The 24,114-nt window shown below is 35.9% G+C and overlaps 1 protein-coding gene across 6 annotated transcripts in view; it reads right to left on the bottom strand.

Moving 5' to 3' along the window:
• LOC136029063 (fasciclin-2-like) overlaps nt 1–24,114 on the bottom strand; it is a 196,992-nt gene that overhangs the window by 89,189 nt on the left and 83,689 nt on the right. The gene's annotated exons all lie outside the window — the stretch shown is intronic.

The raw sequence follows: 24,114 nt of genomic DNA, 5'->3' as shown, positions 1-24,114 counted from the left end.
AAAAATAAAAAAGCTAAAAAACTAAAAAAACTAAAAAAACTAAAAAAAGGTAAAAAACTAAAAAAACTAAAAACTAAAAAAAAACTAAAAAAGGTAAAAACTAAAAGAACTAAAAAAGAAAAAAATAAATGACGACACTCAAAGAGAAAGCGACCAGGACAAAAGGAATGTTCGATTAGCAATCAACAAAGCACCGGGACACAGGGAGTATAAATGACGACCAGGACACAAGTAAAAAAAAAATTAACAAAACTAAAAAGAAGGTAAAAACTACAAAAAAACTAAAAAGAAAAAAAAAATAAAAACTAATAAAAAAACTAAAAAATCTAAAAATCTAAATAAACTAAAAAAGAAAAAAAAAGGAAAAAAATAAAGGAGAAAAACAAAACTAAAAAACGAATGTATATACAGACCGGTACACCGGGATACAAATGACGACCGGGACACAGGGAATATAAATAACGACCGGGACACAGGGACACAACTACAACGGGGACACCGGGGGAAACAGGGGGATATAAATGACGACCGGGACAAAAAAACTAAAAAGAAATAAAAACTAAAAACTAATAAAAAAAACTAAAAAATCTAAAAATCTAAATAAGCTAAAAAAGAAAAAAAAAGGAAAAAAATAAAGGAGAAAAACAAAACTAAAAAACGAATGTATATACAGACCGGGACACCGGGATACAAATGATGACCGGGACCCGGGACACAGGGAATATAAATGACGACCGGGACACAGGGACACAACTACAACGGGGACACCGGGGGAAACAGGGGGATGTAAATGACGACCGGGACACCGGGACAGGGAATGGTCGATTAGCAATCACCATCAACAAAGCTCAAGGGCAATCATTAGAATCATGAGGTATAGATCTGAATACAGATTGTTTTCCCATGGACCATTATATGTTGCATGTTCAAGAGTCGGTAAACCTGACAATCTATTTATATGCAAAGACAATGGGACAGCAAAGAATGTTGTATATTCGCAAGTTTTACGTAGTTAAAACCATATATATATATATATATCTATATTCACAGGTGGGACATAGGGACACAACTACAATGGCGCGTAACTATTATGGCGCGTAACGACTTACGCGCGCGGGGGGGCTTGGGGGGGGCGCGAAGCGCCCCCACCAACTAGGTGTTGGGGTGGCGCGAAGCGCCACCCCAACAGCTAGTATATATATATATATATATATATATATATATATATATATACATACATCTATCTATATAAAAATAAGTTGTCTGTCTGTGGATGGATGGATGGATGTGTCAGGTGACGTCACCTGAAAAAACTGGATTAGGTGACGTCAAAACTGAAAAAACTAAAAAAAGGCAAAAACTACAAAAAAAACTAAAAACTAATAAAAAAAATAAAAAAGCTAAAAAACTAAAAAAAACTATAAAGGTAAAAACCAATAAAAAACTAAAAAAAAAACTGAAAAAACTAAAAAAAGGCAAAAACTACAAAAAAAAACTAAAAACTAATAAAAAAAGTAAAAAAGCTAAAAAACTAAAAAAACTAAAAAAACTAAAAAAAAGGTAAAAAACTAAAAAAAATAAAAAATAAAAAAAAACTAAAAAAAAGGAAAAAACTGAAAAATAAGCTAAAATAAAGGTAAAAACCAATAAAAAACTAAAAAAAAAGGAAAAAACTAATAAATGACGACACTCAAAGAGAAAGCGACCAGGACAAAAGGAATGTTCGATTAGCAATCAACAAAGCACCGGGACACAGGGAGTATAAATGACGACCAGGACATAAGTAAAAAAAAAAACTATCTATATATATAAAAATAAGTTGTCTGTGGATCTGTGGATCGTGGATCAGGTGACGTCACCTGAAAAAACTGGATCAGGTGACGTCAAAACTGAAAAAACTAAAAAAAGGCAAAAACTACAAAAAAAACTAAAAACTAATAAAAAAAATAAAAAAGCTAAAAAACTAAAAAAACTAAAAAAAGGCAAAAACTACAAAAAAAACTAAAAACTAATAAAAAAGCTAAAAAACTAAAAAAACTAAAAAAAAGGCAAAAACTACAAAAAAACTAAAAACTAATAAAAAAAATAAAAAAGCTAAAAAACTAAAAAAACTAAAAAAAGGTAAAAAACTAAAAAATAAATAACGACCGGGACACAGGGACACAACTACAACGGGGACACCGGGGGAAACAGGGGGATATAAATGACGACCGGGACAAAAAAACTAAAAAGAAATAAAAACTAAAAACTAATAAAAAAAACTAAAAAATCTAAAAATCTAAATAAGCTAAAAAAGAAAAAATAAGGAAAAAAATAAAGGAGAAAAACAAAACTAAAAAACGAATGTATATACAGACCGGGACACCGGGATACAAATGATGACCGGGACCCGGGACACAGGGAATATAAATGACGACCGGGACACAGGGACACAACTACAACGGGGACACCGGGGGAAACAGGGGGATAACCTGACAATCTATTTATATGCAAAGACAATGGGACAGCAAAGAATGTTGTATATTCGCAAGTTTTACGTAGTTAAAACCATATATATATATATATCTATATTCACAGGTGGGACATAGGGACACAACTACAATGGCGCGTAACTATTATGGCGCGTAACGACTTACGCGCGCGGGAGGGCTTGGGGGGGGGCGCGAAGCGCCCCCACCAACTAGGTGTTGGGGTGGCGCGAAGCGCCACCCCAACAGCTAGTATATATATAAAATTTTATTACCATTATGGATCTTTTCTGTTCATCAAATGCATTTGGATGTGACGTCATCCAGATGAAAAATGTTCTTTTTTTTGAAATGTTCGGTTCTAGATGGACAATCTTACGTTTTAACTATTCCTTTTCAGTAGCGGGTGGAAAATTCCAAGAGGAAGGCCTGAATTCTGATGGAACAACAGTCTTGGGAGATCCGTGGACCAGGCTGTAATTCTGCTATCAGACGCAGGGGCCCTATCAACTGAGCCCTTCGCCCCCACATGGAAAAGGATGAAGACATTCTCAACACCACCCAGCACGAGGATTAAGTAAGTTAAGTAACTATTTCCTATAAATAGCCAATTCCCTTCATTTTGAATAAAATGTTCACTCAATTTAGAAATTATTTCGATTGCAGAGTGGTCCTGACACGGTATCAGTTGCACAAAAATACGGAATCGCTCACACAATTGTTCCTATTTATTAGAAAGCTTGAAGTCATAATAAAGTTTCATCATAAATCGTTGTGACTAGCTTTCAATTATACAATAATAGCTGTTGGGGTGGCGTTTCGCGCCACCCCAACCCCTAGTTGGTGGGGCGCTTCGCGCCCCCCCCCCCCCCAAGCCCCCCCCGCGCGCGTAAGTCGTTAAGCGCCATATTAGTTACGCGCCATTGTAGTTGTGTCCCTGTGTCCCACCTGTGAATAGAGATAGATATAAATATATGTTTTTAACTACGTAAAACATGCGAATATACAACATTCTTCGCTGTCCCATTGTCTGTGCATATAAATAGATTATCAGGTTTACTGACTCTTGAACATGCAACATATAATTGTCCATGGGAAAAACAATCCGTATTCAGATCTATACCTCATTATTCTAATGACGTGTCCCTGTGTCCCGGTCGTCATTTATATTCCCTGTGTCCCGGTCGTCATTTGTGTCCTGGTGTCCCAGTTTGTAATTTCTCTTTGAGTGTCCCGGTCGTCATTTATATTCCCTGTGTCCCGGTGTCCCGGTCGTCATTTGTGTCCCGGTGTCCCGGTCTGTAATTTCTATTCGAACAATCCCTGTGTCCCGGTCGTCATTTATATATCCCGCCTGTGCCCCCGGCGTCCCCGTTGTAGTTGTGTCCCTGTGTCCCGGTCGTCATTTATATTCCCTGTGTCCCGGTCGTGATTTGTGTCCGGGTGTCCCAGTCTGTAATTTCTCTTTGAGGTTCCCGGTCGTCACTTATATTCCCTCTGTCTCGGTCGTCATTTGTGTCCCGGTCTGTAATTTCTCTTTGAGTGTTTTCTCTTTTTAGTTTTTTTTTAGTTTTTTACCTCTTTTCTTTTTTCAGTTTTCTTTTTCTTCTTTATTTTTCAGCGTCACTATGAAGTACATATCGACGAACCTTTGTTTTTTTTAACCTAAATCTGGTAGGCATTGATGACCTTATCCAAGTCAAAATCCCAAACCCAATCATCATCGCTATCATTTTCAGTTTTGATATGTTTTGACTCTCGCTGTCCAGGTGGATTTTCATCTAACTGCGCGGTTTTGCGTTCTTTAGCCGCAAGCCTGTTTTCTTGCTGTTCTTGTGATTCCCCGGCACACTTTCTTTTCTTACTTTCTCTATCAGCTGCAAGCCTGTTTTCTTGCTGTTCTTGTGATTCCTCGGAACGCTTTCTTTTCTTACTTTCTCTATCAGCAGCAAGTTTTTTGGCATAAACTCTTTGAGCAGCTTCCTCGGCTGTTGCCATTGTAGGTTCTTCAGTCATTTTACAATTAAACATTTTTCCGTGAACAAATGTCTTAAATACCGTTAATGACGTCACCGTCATAGCAAAAATGACGACAACTAACTTCATGACGTCAGCCGACACAGAAACATGACGTCACCTGACAGACAGACACACAGACAGACAACTTATTTTTATATATATAGATATATAGATTTCATAGCCCATATTACACAGTTATGCGGCAATCACGCCATTCTGTATAGTAAGATCCGCACACTGTAGAGGTTTTTTTAGATGGGGCTCTTAAAAGCTTTCGGTTAAGGCTTAAGACCATGAAATTCGCTTGGTGATCTTGGAAACTAAAAAAAAAAAAAAATTAAAAAAAAATGGAACACCAAACACCTTGGAACACCAAAAAAAATTCTTTTTGAAATTTGCACCTCAACTAAGTCAAATTACTTTTGATTCTCAAAAACCGTGCTGCGACTTTCAATTTAAAACTGAACAAGCCCTTTCCTAAATTTCTACAACCACGCCTTCAATATGAAATGGTCAGAAGAGAAAAAAGAAGAAAAATATCATAGAGGCGATATTCTTGTTTACTAAGTGCCGTGACATACTTTAATACAAATACGCATATTTTATTGTTAAATCCCCAAAAGAAACTGTATCCATAAATTATTCAAGATCCTATTTTGCTGTGTGCAGAATGATGAAAATATCATATATTTTACTGTGACGAAATGACAGTATTTTATTGGATAAGGGAGCGAATCAGAGAGAAATTACCACTAAGGTATATTTTACACTCCTTGGGATAACTTAGAAAAGTGAAGTAGCAAAAGTATTGTAGCAAACAGATTTATTTGAAGGAAGTTTAGCAACCATAAATAGCAAATAAAAATTTGACTGAGAACTTGCGGATAACTTGCTCTTTTTCATATCTGAATCGATAAGGATAGACATGAAATCACAGAAATCATGATATGCTATGATAGATTTCTTATTACAGCGGGATTGATTACAGCCCATTTATGGCACTTAAGAGCTTACATAGAGAAAAAAACACTTCTCGAAGTGATATTTGAACCATGTACAAAATTTAAAGAGTTTATAGCTCCAAGAATCATAGCTCCTTCTCTCCAAAATTTTGAGGGAGTACTTGCTAACATTAACTTTCCAAAAATTACATCTTTTTATTCATCCACATCAGATACCACGTCTCAAACTTTGAAAACGTCTTCAGGATTTTTATCTAAGGTAATTAAAAAAGCACCCATATTTTTTGAAGAATTGAGAAAAGAAAAAGAAAAAATTGAAAAAGGAAATAAAAGAACTAGGAAAAAAGAACCGAGAAAAAGGGAGGTGACTAGTTCTGTGAATATGACTAGCTCTGTGTTGAGAAAAACAAGTACAATTCGAAAAAATAAAATAAAGGACACAGGACTTAGTGAAATATCAATCAAAAACTTGGAAGGGAGTAATGGTGATGAGGAAATGGAAAACAGCAGAAGTGACTTCAATTCCGATGATGCATTTTTCTCTTATTAAAACTAGCCAAACGATAGTCTTATTCAAATGAGCAAACATTTAAGAAACAAAGGTTTTCAAGGGTCACATCGAGAACAACCCTACCACTAAGTAATTGAACAATGCCTTTTATGCTTATGATTTGGGCAAGATAAAAAAGGTCAAGGTCTTCAACATGCCAGAAAACCAGAATATTTAGGCCACTATAAGTTATTATTATGTCTTAATAAGATTTGTGAATTGCCTCTACCCTACCTGACTCCTCTTTTGAGATGTACTTGCTCTAATAACTGCGAAAACTTTGCCAAGAAAGCCAACAGATGATCGAAATCAAAGAGCCATAAGCTACAGTTACAAAATGGATTAATAAGTGGAGCAATAGATATTGTTTGATTTAAGTTGCATTAACAGCAATATTGATAGGAGTGTTCATTTTCATTTAGGTTGGAAGTGGGGGAAAGGGAATGTAAAACTCTTAAAAACGGTTACTTCTTAAGGCTAGTTTTTTCTTTCATAATATATGTGTATCAAGAAAGTCAAAACTCAAGATATATATTGGGAAACTGATTAGAAAACCCCACGTAAATTTTTTGAGAGATCTTAGGTTAAGTCCCACTTCAACAAAGCGAAGAATATGTGAGAAAAAGATAACCTTAGCCTATAAGGAGCACAGCTTTCCGTCCTTCCTAGAAAAATATTTTGCCTTTCCCTCCTCCTCAAATTAAAGTAGACATGCTTGGTGTTTAACTCTTGGTTGCCAGCTCTTCTACAATTATTAGAATGTACATTGATCTGCGGAGTTTGAGAGCCATGATTGGGGCATACTCGCGAAAATATAGGGAGGGAGGGTAAAATACATTTTTCGAAATCCCATGGGGACATTCGAAAAATAGCAAATATTTGACAGGATGTTCTTCAAAAATCTAGGAGAAGAGGACAACTGCTCCCAATTGGCGCTTTCGAGCAACGGCAGTATCGTCGAGTCATGTTTATCTAGGGTGCAGTTCCCTTCCTTTAAAGTATTCCAAAAAATGGATTTAAATTACAGCTAGAGGTGATGAAATAGATGCGCATAAAGAAGGAGCACTCCCAGTTTTGAAGGATCAGCTTGCATTATGACACATACCTGAATGGCTTTTCTCACTCTCAGAGAATCACCAGTTTCCACAATTCCTTCTTTTCAGTTTCGCAGACGATGAGCAAATCTAATTTATGTATTTTGGGTCCTTAAGAATATTAATGGTTTTGATGTGTTAACTCATTATTTAACTCTAGCTGCTATTATTTAACTTGCCCTCACCCTTTCAAATCCTTTCTAAATTTTAAAAAACGATGCTTAAGCACTTGGGGAATGTGATAGAATTTCCTTGAGAATAGAACAGGTAAATTTTTACATATCTGGCTTAAACTATAAGATGTAATGGTCAAATCTTTTTAAAGGCAATCGGTAAATAAAACACTTCTAAATACCAACTCCCCGTGTTTGTTGAGAGCGTCCAGTAGATCACAACTCACAGTTTATCGTAAACATTGAGGGATTCAAGAGTGGAAGCTCTCCTCATTCACACACATTAATTTATGTCCCTTCCAATTTTCAATGTCGCTCTTAACTTTCATTTGCAAAAAGGGGCTTTTTCATAGATTATACAAACTTATTCTATGAGATTTATTGTATTGAACTAAATTGACTATGTACTTGACTAACTACTAATTTAACTATTTATTGGTGGGTGTAGTTGAGAAATGGTGAATGTTATTGATATCTTAGAGCCCGGGTGATATTTTAAATTGCATTCAAGCACCCCTTATCTGACGAATTCGGCTAAGTCTAACTCCCCGGATGTAAGCATAGAAAAAGATAACAAAAAATACTTTCCAGCCACGTACTACCTGAAACACTTATAGACAACTAGACAAATAACAATAATGAACAGATGTACTCTAATGTAAATATAACTTATTTATATATCCGTCAAGGTGTGCCACTTTTCACTATTTCTGCCCATTTTATTCTCTACCTTATTTTGTATGTTTTACTTTTGAAATGATTGAATTGTTTGTTTACATATGACGTCACTTATCCTCGCCTATCCTACATTTTATAGGGTTGGCAGGTGTAACTTATCCAACGACTATACCAGACTGTTTTAAGCAGCAATTGACGTCATTTACGTCAATGAAACGTTCAGGCTTGTTGCAACAGTAATCTTGATGTGCTACGACGAACCATTAGAGCTATGTCAAACAAGGGAAGAGAATATATCATGCTAATATGTTTGTTCATTAAACAACCATGAGTTATTGGATTTATTACAAAATTGTGCCAGTACTGAGGTAACATACGACGCTTGTTGCGACTTCGCGGAAATTATTCCCCTGGATTGAACGTCGCACTAATAAAAGCTGATACCACAAGATAAAACACAGCAATCAAGCTTTTCATGTGTTCTAGATGCAAATATTTCATTGATTACTCTGATTCATCACTGCCATCTATTATGAAAAAGATAGTTGGCGCTGCGGTAAAACTATAAGGATGAAGGTTTACGAGGTCTCATGGAAACCAGAAGCTCTTATAGGGACGCAAAAATCAGTCTAGCAGTTAACTGCCAGGGTTATGCCAAATAGCAGGATATCCCCTTTTACCCAAATGCTCCTATTTGCAAGGAAACTCAATTCAAACTACACGAGAAACCGCACAAAAATACTCAGAAAAACCCAGATATAACAAGAGGCGCCAATGAGGGGTGGGGAAGGGGGAAAAGGTCCTTCTTAGCTCAGGATCATCCGACGTGGAGGTCAGATGTTGGCGCCCTATATGCGACAAAGTGTCGAAGGAACAAAGTCTAAACAAGTGAAACTTATTGTAGTGCAACGATCTCTTTTTATTATTAAATAAAAAAAAAACAAGTTTTTTCAACTGAAAGTAAGGAGCGACATTGAAATTTAAAACGAACAGAAATTACTCCGTATATGAAAGGGGCTGCTTCCTCATCAACGCCCCGTTCTTTACACTAAAGTTTGACTCTTTCTCTTAACTCTTCTTTTTAAAACAGTAAAAAGTTTAGCGTAAAGAGGGGGGCGTTGATGAGGAAGCAGCCCCTTTCATATACGAAGTAATTTCTGTTAATTTTAAAATTTAATGTCTCTCCTTACTTTCAGTTGAAAAAACTCGTTTTTTTTATTTAATTTCTGAACGTTTTTGAATCAATGCATGTTTTGATTTTGGCTCTCCGCAGAGGAATTATTAAAACGAAATTTGCATATTTTATTTTATTTTATTTTTTTTGGCTAAATGGCTTTCCCATAATTCTGATCGAATGATTTTGATAAAAAAAGAGCGGGGGAGGAACCCTTGTTGCCCTCCAATTTTTTGGTTAATTAAAAAGGAAACTAGAACTTTCAATTTTTTACGAATCTTTTTAATAGTAAAAGATATAATTTTGCCCCAATTCATTAAGAATGACCCCTGAATCACAAAAGCCGTAGAATAAATAGTTGACATTACTAAAAATACTTTAGCGTAAAGAGCGAGGTATTAGGAGGAGGTGAGCCCCTCATATGGGTAATAATTTCTGTTCGTTTTAAATTTTAATGCTGCTCCCTACTTCCAGCTGAAAAAATTTTTCATATTTATTTTTTCATTGTTTTTTTTTAAGTAATGCTAGTAAATCCTGCGCTCCCTTCATGGAAATTTTTTTCCCCATGACAAATTCCTCGATGGAAAGCTCCCCCAGAATATTCCCCTCTTCTCAACCCCTCCCCCAACCAAAAAATCTTCCTGAAAACGCCTGTACACTTCCCAATAACCATTACTATATGTAAGCACTGGTCAAAGTTTGTAACTTGTAGCCCCTCCCACGGGAACTCTGGGGGAGTAAGTCGTCTCCAAAGACATAGTTATAAGGTTTTTCGACTAAGCTGAATAAAATGGCTATCTCAGAATTTTGACCAGTTGACTTTGGGAAAATAATTAGCGTGGGAGGGGGCCTAGATGCCCTCCAATTTTTTTGGTCACTTGAAAAGGGCACTAGAACTTTTCATTTCCATTAGAATGAGCCCTCTAACAACATTCTAGGACAACTGGGTCGATACGATCACCCCTGGGGAAAAAAACAAACAAAAAACAAATAAACAAAAATAAACACGCATCCGTGATCTGCCTTCTGGCAAAAAATACAAAATTCCACATTTTTGTAGATAGGAGCTTGAAACTTCCACAGTAGGGTTCTCTGATACGCTGAATCTGATGGTGTAATTTTCGTTAAGATTCTATGACTTTTAGGGGATGTTTCCCCCTATTTTCTAAAATAAGGCAAATTTTCTCAGGCTCGTAACTTTTGATGGGTAAGACAAAACTTGATGAAACTTATATATTTGAAATCAGCATTAAAATGCGATTCTTTTGATGTAGCTACTGATATCAAAATTCCATTTTTTAGAGTTTTGGTTACTATTGAGCCGGGTCGCTCCTTACTACAGTTCGTTACCACGAACTGTTTGATTTTTTTTTTAACTAGAATTATCTTTTAATTACAAGACCTAGGAAGTTACTACATGGGATAAGAAACGTGGAATAACCGCCCTGTATCTCAGTGACATTAGCGTTTTTTCGAGTGTCTCAGTACGTCGGAAACCAATCTCTTCAACAGTTTGAGGAAAAATATTATTGGTTTTCAAGTCGGGTCTTCTTTGTTAAATTATTTTTTTTTGTTTTTTTTTTATACAAAGGTTCCTCCTTTAAAATACATCTCATTATGTTCTTTATTTTCTGGGGTGTCCAGCTGATTCCCCCACTGACAGTAAACTCTGGAAAACTCCCTTACGCATGCAATTCATCAGCCAAAGGGTGATTAAGACAAATAAAAAGAATAAAGAAAAGAAAGGGTTTCAGAATAGTTTGCCTATATTCCAAAATATATGTAGAGCATATTATGTGGACTATTCTGTAGAGTTTCATTTTTGTGTAAATTCTTGTTTTTCATCATAGAAGGGTAAGATACAGGTTAAAGAGTAAAACTTGCTTGCTTAAAAAAAAAAAAAAAAAAAAAAAAAAAAAAAAAAACAGAAAAAAAACAGAAATACAAAAGCAAATACTATAGGATATTCTGAACAATATATTATACTTATATTTTGGAATATAGGTAGAATATTCCAAAATATCTTCGTTTCTTCTTTCTTTTATTTGCAATACTTTGACCACTCAATTTTACATAGGATAAGGGTGGGGGGTTGATTTTCAGGGCATTGCCAACGGGAGTACTAAATTGCAGGGGGAACCTCGCGAAGAATTGACAACACGGGGGAGGCATTTTCTAGATATTCTCCTATGGGGAACTGGGATGAACAGCTATAACCATTATTATAATCCATAGCAAAAATATATTTAGAGGTTGGTTCAGGTGTAGGGGGGTGGGGACTCAGACACCCTTTGGCAAGCATTGCTTTAATTACTTCAACTATTGTTGTCTACTTCAATCTTCCACCATTTGAATAGGATTCAGTTTCTGGACTACATTCTTTTTATGAAGGAGCGGGGGAGAGGGCTTAAATTTTTAGGGACTGGGTGGTTTAGACCAAATAAGATAATAGATTATAGAAAGACAGAAATAAAACTAAACATAACCAAACTAACTACGAAAGCCATGCTTAATGCAAGTATTTTGAGATAAATGAAATTCACTTAGGACTTTGAGCTGCATAACGTAATAGTTTCTGCATTATTCTCAAAATACTTTCAGAGATGTAGTGATTCATAATGAAAGGCAACTTGTACCCTTCCTTGTCTATCTTGTTACCTTACAAGAGTCAGAGAAAAATTGATAGTCGAACGCCATCTATTCCAATTTGTGTGACAACTATAATTGTAAGTTGAAATAATTTCTTTGATGGAAATGGTAAAATATTATAAATTTCCACTGATTCTTCTGAGCTTAGAGACTAGAAATAGTCTGAAGGATTGTGCCCAAGGTTTATAATTCTTCATACACGTAGATAAGCAATTCCATTCACACTATACTTTAGCCATACTAATATTCAATTTTTTTTCTATCCACGCTTGTATCCTTTTTTTTAAGAAACATACTTTTAAACAAAATATTCAACACTTGCTCTTAAACTTACTTCAACTATACCCAGGTGTCAAAGTCTTGAGGCTTAGAACAGCAACGAAGCTGACACTTGCAATTAGGAACCTTTGAAAGTCAAATTGTCAAACGTTTTACATACCTTGGAGGATGGCCAATTGAACTTGGAAGGTATAAAGGTAATGGGTGCAGTGCCGTCATTGGAGGGGGGGGAATACGTGTCAAACTAGATTTGAAAAATACTTCTCGGTGGATATTTGGTACTTGAAAACCAGCAATAGATAGATGTTAACATGATGAACGCTACAATAAAAGAAAAGAGTGGCTTTTCCCCCTGAGGGCATTGTTCAGAGAGAAATGGGTATTACTCAAGCTAGATAAAGTAACAAAGTCGAGAATTTTGCGAATCCGATTCAAACAAGTGCTTGTAACTATGTGTCATTTTTAACTTTTGCTTGCATATGCTGTATTGCTGTGGTTAGCGTTACTAAATTGCAAAGAAAGTGCAATACAGTGATAAAGCGGTTGCTGAATTAAAAATAAAGAATTAAAAAAGGAAAATAACGACCAATTAATGATCGCCGTTGTGTTAGCGCTAAATCAGCAAAACAGTAGTCGAGAAAGAATAGAATAAGCAACATCAAAATATCGGTAAATGATAATACTTTACTAGCTTTTATATTTAGTCAAAAGTAAGGTGTCATAGGTAAGTTAAATTTTGCAATCGAGACACGTACTTGGTGTCACTGTTTCCAGAAACTCCAGAAACTAATGCATTAATTCCAGGGCCTCCAGGCATGCCCAAATACGGCTTAAAGAAAGATGCTTTGGGAAGTGAATTGAGTTGTTTCATTCTCAGCTGGCACAATAATATAGTTATGGAAACCATCCTTGGATGACGGGTAACTAGGGTTTCGGCCCCTTTGAGTGGACTCCCCCATCCCTGAATTCAATAATGTTTGGTTTGATGTAAAACCCAGTTATAAACGTATTGACTTCAGTGTCGTTGCTGTTCTAAGCCTCAAGACTCTGAAACCTGGGTGTAGTTGAGGTAAGTTCAAGGAAAAGTGTTAATACTTTGTTGAAAAGTATATTTCTTTAAAAAAAAAGGATATATGAATAGATAGAACAAAAATTGAAGATTACTATGGCTGAAGAATAGCGTGAATGGAATTGCTTATTTATGTGTATGAAGAACATCTATCTATTGGTGGTGCTCAAGAACATCTATCTATTACTGGTGCATATGGTTCCACCTTCAATTCTTCGTCTAAACGTTCGATCATGCTTCCCTGTCTCTATACGTTCGGGGCATACACACCGACTTAGTTTGCGACCACTCGGCTGACACATTTACAATAGCATGGTGCAAGTCATAGCATTTCATAGCATTCAGAATTTTCAGAAAACATTGGACAAATAATTTATTGATTTCGTACTGGGACACGAAACATGTAGAAGAGCCTAAAGGCAAAAAGTCAGTGAACCCAGCTAAACTTTAACCAATTAAAGCCCTATTATTAGCAAGTAATGAGTTGCGATTTTCAAGTTTCAGATCAACTGTGATCAAGACAGTGATTAGTGGTTGCAGAGAGCAGAAACTCATATATGATTGCACGTGTGATTTAAGCAACTACAACCAAGAACTAGGAATTAAGCAGTCTTGTCTACGCAAGATTAAACCCTATAATTATCAAATGAAATATGCATGGTAGTCCAATATATTTCGAAAGCAGATGAAATCCTGAATTACTACCTTGTACTGCATATTACCAAATTACCGATTTTGTGTGGCCCTAATAGGTAAAATGAAAAATTCGAAATTAATCTTCTGGCAAATAATCCTATATTTTTTCTCAAAATCTTTTTTAATATCAAATAATTTTATGGCTAATGAGTTTCATAGCATACTAAGCACTCAGCCAGTGTGGGGGGGGGGTCTCTATAAAGTTTGAAACTTGGACCCTCAAATAAACCTGGAGACCAACAACTAATCACTCCTTTTCGTTTTTTGCTCCCATAAATTTCATTAGGTTTTACAAAAATAGAACACAATATTGATTATTCGACCGTTTTAACCGAAACTAATTAATCAGAAAGTTCTTTTTTCATTGGTGCAAATCTCATAAAGCATTAGTTTTACAGAAATACAGTAAAACTTTGATAATTAATATGCATTTTTTCAATTAACCTATATACATTTTGACAGACTAGTGTTCTATGTTGCTAGTTTTCCCTTTTTTTAAACAAAGGAAATGTTTTGAGTAATTGAATATATGTATTTCATGTAAAACTTATGGAAACCGACATGAAACTTCTAACAGTTTCTTTGATAAAAGAAAAGCTATTGATTTTTTAATGAACTGACAAATTCACAAGTATAAAAGGGAATATTATCGCGACTGTGTAAAGAAATGAATAAAATTGATGTCAATTTGTCCATTCTTTATTCAATTTGTTCAATTTTTGATTTTGAAATCTGCTGAAGTGTTGAAAATTGCTTCAGAGTAAACCGCCCAGGAATGTAATTAACCCTATCTTTTTTTTCTGTTAATGTAATCTCAAATACGGTAGAAAATTAATGGCACAATACTCAAAATAAGTATTACCAATGTTAATCATTATTTCAGTGTTTGTCCACGTTTACTTTAAATACCCGAGGCCATTCAATTTCAAGACCAAGTAGTATTTACTGGCCTAAAACGGTGAAACATGAGAGGATTTTATTTTATTATTATTTGCCAAATCTTTTATTTATTTAATGATATTTATATAATGAAAGGATTTTATATGACGTCACATCTTCAAACCATAGAATTTGTAAATATACCTTCACAAGCAGGCATCTACACGATGATTAATTTTGAAGAATGGGTTAATTAATCAAAAATGAAAAAAAAAATGAGGGAATTACATTATAATTATACGCGTAGTCCTGCGGTTGCGTGACGAAGGGGCTAAGGATCCCCTTCAAACCTCAGAGTTCAATAAACACAATAAACTTTTGGAAAGAGTGACATATCTAGCCACCGACTGTAAGTAGGAAAATGAATTGCAATTTATTATTTGAAAGCTGAGAAAACTAATATTATGTGATAAATTTTACCGAAAAGAAAAAAAAACCCAAGAGGGGAGAGACGTTGTCAGTGAATTACACATACAACTAAACACAATTGCGTTCAACTTTCAGCTGAAGGCCCGCAAATGCTCGAAGCTCAACACACATTTCATAAAGTGTATTGTATTGTTTTAAGAAGCACAGGTCTGCGGAGAGGATGACTGGGAAAAAAAAATCCGGTAAATGATCATCGAATATACCAAGATAAATTGAGCCCACATTTTAGGATGAATTTTTCGTAAAATATATGACGAACTTATATCTAAAATACATACAAATTGATTTTATCCGAGAGAAAGCATTATCCTTCGCTATGAGTGAGGAGATTTTCTCGGCCCCCTACAAATATTTACTAAATCAAAACTCCTATTTGAAATTTGAAGAAAAATAAGAGCTTGTAAAACAGAAGAAAGGGAACGCCACTATCTGCGCGACGTTTGGCAATTTAACCGAAACTTTAGTGAAATCCATGGAATTGTTCATGAATGGACGATCAATATAATGTTAGGATTTCGTGTTAAAACTTGACATTTTTTATGCCAATCAATTATGGACTATTTTCCCAGAAAATTGTTTGTTTAGGCTGTTTCATTCAATTTAAACACTGCATTTAACGCCACGTAGATTTATGGCACCATCTAATTTGGCCAACCAACAGGATATCAAAAAGCTTTTTTTTTAACTCTTTTTTCGAAAGCGAGAGAAAATGGTTTCCCAAAATGATCTTCATTACTAGTTGCACTGCCAAGGGTGTCTTTACACAATATAAAGATGATGCAGCGGCGATCCGCCATGATTGGTAAAAAACAGAGAATTCGCATGTCTAACACAACGAAATCCAAACATAATAGCTTTTTACACATAATAGAAAAGAAGTCAAATTACTCAGCTTATGATTCTGATGTTTACTGACTATACATCGATTAAACCCTCGAACAATATTAAGAGGGATGCCCAGATTCAAGAATTGGATACATCGGCGGAATACCATGCATGGCGGAAATGTATAATGCGTGGCACAAAGAATTTCATGCGTATCATGAAGTGTTCCGTACGCAGCACGAAGTGTTCATTGCGTGGCGTAAAGTGTCTTCCGTGGGACGAAGGGATGATGCATAGAAGAATAAGGCCACCCTAGATAGTACAAGAGGTGCTCCCAGATCTGCACCATACGACAGAAAGTAGAATCCTTCGATATAAACTGCTCGTGCAAAGAGCTTAAAAACAATAGAATTATGACGTGTGGGAGTTCTTTTTGCGTGGGCACTAGAATATTATCCATCGATTTTCAACTCTGTTCACATTGGGAGAAAGCAGAAGCCGCATCTTCCTTGACTGAGTAAAATCATTGTGTCGAGAAAGATGCAAATAAGGATATGTTCCAGTCTTGAACGATAGAAAAAAAATTCTATCCAGGTATTTTCATTGTTGATTTTTAATGATGTTCGAGAGTTGAACTTTTAGCCATCGATATTAATCCTATTCATTAAAGAGTAATAGTCATGGCAATGTAGCACTGATCACCATCTAATATAGTTTTTACTGTCCTTAAACAGCGCGCATGACAGATAAATTGTTCGAACGAATTTTTCAAGCGTGACCAGTAAGAATTTTTAATAGCAAATTTTGGCGGAATAACAAATGTTCAACAGCTATAACATGAATAATACTGAAGATTCCTTGGACAGTAAGTTGCCAAACCAATATCCGGACGGTGAAACAAACCCACACTAGTTTCCGGATAGTAATTGAACAATTATAGAAAATTGATTTTATTATACTACCAAGGTGTTACTTTTAACACCGAGAAAATGGGTTACTGGTTTTAATACCAAGAAAACTCGGCTGCGGTAAATCTAAGGTTGATGGCTTTTTTATTAACTGGGAGTTATGAGTTTACCCTATAAAACTCGATTTGCTCAATGGATTGATCTGAAAACTTTCCCAGTATTTTATTTGGTATTTTAGAAAATATTTTGTATTTTTTATCCAAAATGTCTTCTTTACTGAAATGTAGAAATAGTCGGAATTTGGAGCTTTTGATGCAAGATAAGATCTATTCCAGAAATAAAAACATACAACAAATATACGATACTTATCCCCACTAAGGCCCCATGGCCTTTAAAGGAGGGAGAAGATACATTTACTATTTAAACACCAACTCGGAAACAATAAATAATATCAAACCGTTTTTAACTCATCTTGGGAGACCCGAAAAAAACCAGTGTCATACATACAACTGTTCGACACTAAGAGTAAAAAAAGAAACAGAAATAACATTTCACTTTCTTCTCTACTATAAAATACAATATTTAATGCACATATCGCCATTTAATTTATCAAATCCAAGCTGAACAACTGGAAGATTTTGGTTTCGGATATCACAAGGATAGTCCAAAGTCTTCGCACTCAAATAAAACCCAAGAGGTTGCGAATACCAAACATATACTCAGGGAAGAGGAGACTTTGGATCTCTCTCCCACCGCCCAAAACCTCCGTGATTTTTAAGGTCTTTCGTAAGTTTCTAGATTGCCTATAATATCCATATAATTTTGGCGTTTTGAATTATCCTCTTCAGGGTCGTATCCAGGATTTTTTCGGGAAGGGGTGGGGCGTACAAAAGAATTTTTTCGTGGGGTTTTACTAAAGAAAATAAAAACACAAAACAAAATTACATTTAATTTTTTCGTTTTTACAAGTCGGACAAACATTTCGGGAGGGGTTCAACCATCCCTAACCCCTCTGGATACAGCCTTGCTCCTCCTCTTCTCCCGGTATTGAATTCTCGCATATGTGCCTGAGATGTATCCTTGAAGCATGAAGGGTATGGAGGCGCAAATTCGTATACCATTAAGAATGCCCAACCTTTTAAGAGACGCAGCCGTCAAAACAACAGGGATGATTGGGTACAAGAGGATTCTACCGTATTTCGTCTTTTTGAACTACACACAACTCAAACTAATAAGACCATAGTCTAATATATTGGCACCGACAAAAAATACTATCATCTAACTCACCCAAGATGAATGAAGAGTTAAATATCCAATGTTACATCTTTCGAGGAGCAAAATAGAGAGGTTACTGAAATACTGACTCAAAGTTTTTTACTGACTTTATTCACGCAAGTCGCATCAAAAGATCCAATAAAGCAATCTGGCACAGGAAGGGTTTTCTTGCTATGAATTCAATCATGCTTCACAAATCACACGACATAAAGTTAATAACTTATCGAAGCCCCAAAACGAAACCAAAAAACTGCTAACCTGACAAAAAGTAAAAAAGCCATTTTTACACCCTTTTGCATGAAATGATGTCTTGTACATGAAAGTGCTGAGGATGAGAATCAATGGAAAACAAATTTATCTCTTAAGACTAACATGGCACCAAAATCCATCAACTACTTTTCCAAAAAGCACAAGAATTATTAGACTGGAAGAGGCACTGAAGGGCTAAAACCTTTCTAAAAATAAGAGAATAATCATATTTTCTAGGCCAGTAGAAGAATGTTTTCTTTAGAGAAAAATAAACATCGACAGTCTGCGAGATGAAAATATCCGTCGTGGGTTTCCAGGTGGAAGTTACAAATATTTTTACATTTCTTTCTTTTCAACATAACTTTTGAACAGTAATAAAAAAGGGGGGAAATGTTTACTATATAATCGGGCCAAACGCTTAACAAACATCCATTTCAGAAACTTGCAAACATTCAGTTTCATTACCTTCATCACATGAAAATCTTTCCTTGAGATAGGAGGGATTGAACCTCAAGAAATAATTTGTTTATTCTTTTTTCCTATCTCATTTGCTTATTTCTTGTGCATCTTCACTGGCGGATCCAGGGGGACTAGGGGACCCTCCCCCCAAAAGAAAAATTTCTGGTACCTTTTATCCTGTTTTTTTACTCTTTGGTCAATTATTAGAACCTTTGTCACATTGGGACCTCCCCCAAGGATTTTGCTCATTGGCACCCTTGTCCCATTGGGCCTCCCCCAAGATTTTGTTCTTAATCCAATCCTGTTCATCTTTCTTGGACCAAACTTCGCACAAACATTATGTTCTATTCAATTCTATTAACGCTTGATGTCGGTAACAGTACATTGTTTAGTTGCACTCTTCCCCTATTGTCGCAAAGACAATTACCCTTCTTTACATATAGTTATTATACCATAGGCAACGCAATAGCGCTACCCAAGTAAAAAGCGACGTGGGCACAATGTTCTGTTATTTTTTTTTTTTTTTTCGCCAAGGTACTTCGTATAGAAAGTGCTGTCGTAAAAACTTCTAAAAGGAGCTCATTTGACTAGAAATTAAAAGTTCTAGTGCCCCTTTAAGAGTCAAAAGTGATTGAAGGGCAACCACGCCCCCCTCCTATGTCCATCAATTTCCCAAACATATTTCAATCAAAATTTTGAGATAGCTATTTTGTTAAGCATAGTTGAAAGATCCTAAAACTGTATCTTTAGGGAGGTCAAACCACAACGAAGCCCTCAGGGCAAGGGATGTAAGTTACGCAATTCACCCATTGTTTGCATATAGTATTTATTATTAGGAAAAAGGGAACTTCTGACCTTTACTGTTCAAAAAAAAAAAATGCTTCGAATTAATGTTGAGGAGAGTGCTGAATGAAGTCAAAACACATTATGTACATATTAGTTTTCAACAGGGTTTTACTCAGTAATGACTCATTGTATTAAGTTGAAACTTACTGGGAATGATGATAGGGATGATCAGTTGACCAAAGAGGAAATATTTGCACACTACTGCTGACGCCTCTAGATGTCAACGTCAGTCCTAAGGTGTAGGACTGACGCCTTTATTAAACAGTCAATCCACATTCATTCGTTGTGATTTTTTTCAGCAATCTCTGCTATGATGTTCTTTCTTCCTGATATTATGAAAAATAAAGACATTCAGCTTGAAATAATGATTGTTGCCATTGGGGTCGTCAGCCCCACTCATCTCAGTTTCTGCTCGTTTTGGGTTTCATTTATTTATTAATGGTGATAGTTGATAGATTTATGTTAAAAAATTCTGCTCATTTTTGGTTTAATGTAGCTCTTTACTTTTCTTTGGAAAACTTCTTTTGTGGAGAACGTTTTTTCTAATTAATACTACATAGTCCTGTTTTCACCGAGGTCACACATTTCCGATTCCCACTACATTTGCCATAATTTTCAGATCCGTCTGTCAACATTATGTCTCGACAAAAAAAAATATTGTAGCTTTGGTAAACCTCATTCGACAGTAGTTTAAGATCAGGAACCACCAATTAAAAGGAAAGTGGAAAAAAAAGGTGAAAGGGTAAATTTTACAGATATTCGGGAATGGTATCAACCATTGGAGCTGGACTTGCCACGAATTTAACACAATTATATTTCTAGTCATTACGAAAGCTCTTGATAAGTTGTGAAAATGCCACTCATCCATGTGGCAGCTACAAAACTGATTTTGTCATTCCCAAGATCTCAGATTCTACAAAAGGCTTAGCTAGACTTATCATGTTTATCAACGATCGCCATACAGCATGAAAAAACGCTTAACTAAAGGCTTGTACAGTAATTATTTAGCATCAAACCAACTTACGGTTTCAATTGGCGTTAAGTCGGCTCCAAGGCCTTGGCGGCAATCTTTGAGCCTGATATCCTTCTCCCCCTCCCCTCCTAAAAAAAGGAACATGATATTTGGAAGTTTTCCATAATTTGCTTTTTTTTACATATTGAGTCAGTTTCGGTACCCTCATAATAGGGAATGCCATAAAAAGGAAAGAAATCTTAGTATCATGATGAAAAAGAGAAGGAACGATTCTGTTCTCTTGTTACATGCTGAATATAGTGTTTTGAGTCTCAATCCCCTTCTTCTTGATCGGATTGTTTTGTGAACGCTTTCATAAAACTTCAATACCGAATTCAGATTCCGGGCTCTTAACTTCCTTCCGAATTAAGTCCAAATTAAGTAACACCGATGTCACAATAGTCCACCAGCCATTTTTAATCCCAGGTAGAAAAAGAAGTTGTAAACCGTTGACAATGAGCGACAGCGGTTTTATGCCTTGATTAGGGGCATGTTAGTAAGCAAAACAAAAAAGAATAGTCGGTGACTTCAATTGAAATAAGGGGAAATATAAAAATGTTTTCCGATTAGTTCCGGATGTAAGGGCGGAAATAATAAAACACTTGAAACAATATGAGGTGTTCTTTAAATCGTGACCAGTGATATCGGAAGAATAGTTTTCCAAAGACACACTAAAGAGAGTGAAGTCACGTAGAGAAGATAAGTTCGAAGTCATCCGGTAAGGATATATTTAAAGCTAGTTTACAAATATGTAAGGAGGGGAGAGCAACATCTGTAAAATACTGAAGAAAATACAAAACTACTTCGCTATTTAAATTAAATGACACTGTGTAAAAAATATTCAGCCGACATGAACCTTGTACTGAGGAAATTAAGTCAAGAGGCCTAAGGGTCGCAACGACAAACGCAAAAATAAATGTCTAAAAGTAATATTGTCTTTATTGCTTGCTTTCTCCACTACACCTGAAATTAATTCATTATTTAAAATTTCATAACAAAATACAATATTTTTTAACTTAATAAATTAAATAACAGCCACCAATGTCTGTAAATTATGTTTTCAAAAACAAACTCAATAAAAAAAAGAACTATTTTTTGCTTTCTGAGCACCAAAAATGCTAGCCTATTGTAGGCCTAAGCTTATAGCTTAATGTTCTCGGTGTCTCAGACATTGACACAAAAGTAAAGGTATTCTAATGAGATTTCAGGCACATAAAAAAGTTGGCGTTTTAGACTGTACCCTAATATTGACTGGAGTTCAACCAAACTGGGAAGAAAATCCAACTATAAAAAGCATTTTTGGTTGATCTCAATTAAAAATGAATCAAAACCATATTACAGTCTCATAAATAAGCTCCAAAATAGCTTGTGAGGATATTAAGAAAAGTGACGGGCACCTTGGGGTCGATGGAGATACCTTTGCCACATCCTATGTCTAGACTATCTCCAGCTACCGAATGCAACGCTCTACTCGCATCCAACAGGCTCACGCCGTGGAAGCAGACCTAGAAAACAATGTGACGCACATACCAGACAGATATAACTCATCCGTAACATCAATAAAAAACCTTTATGTGAGGACAAACTGGCAGCAGCAAACCAACAGGAAGACTGTCGGCTCCTTCTTGGTGTTATGGGTACCTTTGTCTAAGGTAAATGTAAAAGTAGATGATTCATGTGGCTCCTCCCTATTTAAGAGGGGAGTAGACTTGCCCCTGCCGCATCGTGAATAGGCCCTTGTACTTCTAAACATACTTCTTTACAATTACATACAATAATACCATAGAACCAAATTGTAACGAGCTTCAATAACCCACGACTTAGTCTGGGTTGATCAGTGGTTAGGCTACGAAGTCAAAGTAAAAAAAAAATACTTATAATTAATATTTTTAATTCAACGAGTATACAAGGCAAATAATAACAATGGACACGGGCGTATGCCGGATTTTCGTTCGGGGTAGGCGCAATATTTTTCTCAAGGAGAGTTAGGAAAAAAAATTAAAAAACGCACTTAAAATTTGTTCATGTACATTTTGTAACGGTTTTACGAGTTGGATTGAATTTTCAGGGTGGGGGCAAACCCTGCAGCCCCCCCCCTAGATAGTATTGATATTACTTCGAACACGACTCCGCTCCTTTCTTTCTTTTCATTTTATGAGCACCAAGCCACAAAAAAGAAAATGTTCAGGAGCCCGTGGCCTGGAAACTATCTTAATAAGGATTTCACAGAGTCAGTGGTAGGAGTACGAACTATTTGCCATGAGCATTGCCTCGAAACAAGTAACATTTTCATTATGCACCTACTCTCCTTCGGTGCACATGAAGTTACCCAGCAGGGGCATTGTTTGGGGGAGGGTGGCAGGCGGGGGCAGTTGCCCTTCAATAATGTAGAAAAAAATTATTATATATCCCAAGCCCCTTGACTATCCGGATATTAGCCCCTCTTGCCCCCCAATAAAAATGCAGAGATTGGCCCATGTTACCCAGTCTAAAACCTCCTCATTTGTAAAAGTTTCAATAGCACAGCTTGTTCTGGAATGACTATATGAGAAAAAATCCCCTTCAAAATACCCTTCATATCTCTGTGACTGTCTCTTGAAGAAATCTATGTCAGGTCTACGTAAATACACGGAAATAAATTAGGTCCTTTCCAAATCCATCACTTTTGCCATTGTTCATTCTCTAAAACAGTAGAAAGTCACTCCATTCATGTTTTCTTTGTCCAACTGCCTTTTCGCTGAACGAATTATGTCCTATTACAGTCTCCAAACTAGGGAATTTCTTTCCAAAGGGGCTCTCGACATCAATTTGATCACTGAGATATTGGATTTAGAGGGAAAACAAATTAAAAAAAAAGAAAGACTTTAACAAATGAAGTAGGACCGCTGAAAAATTAGAATATTTATCATTTGCTGTTTCTTGGACTTCACAATCAAGTTACTTTAATTTTTATGCACTATATGATAAATATGAAAGCCTTTATAATTGTGACTGTCCATTCACTAAACCGGTGTAACGGCTGTTATAGTCAAGCGTTCACTTTTTAACAACCCAAAATCTCAGCTGTCGATGGTGCAACCCCCATCCTGCCCATATGCGACCCCTTTCGCTGAATTTCCGACGTCTCCATTCAAAATTTATTTGGCTTTGTATGAATTGGGAAGAAACTGAGGAATAGATACATCGTATAATACGATGTTTCTCTATGGAAAACTTTCAACAGTGACTAGAGCTGCGCCGGTGTCGGGAACGGCATCTGTCATAATGTCAAGAAAATGGTACAGGAAAAATGTAATGTCAGCACCCGAAAACAATTCTAAAATTTGGATGAAATAAATATTAGACATCGTATGTGTATTCA

Source organism: Artemia franciscana, chromosome 7 (assembly GCF_032884065.1).
Source record: "Artemia franciscana chromosome 7, ASM3288406v1, whole genome shotgun sequence".
NCBI classification, from domain to species: Eukaryota; Metazoa; Arthropoda; class Branchiopoda; order Anostraca; family Artemiidae; genus Artemia; species Artemia franciscana.
Note: the sequence above shows the minus strand (reverse complement) of the source record. Positions and strands in the feature narration are given on the sequence as shown.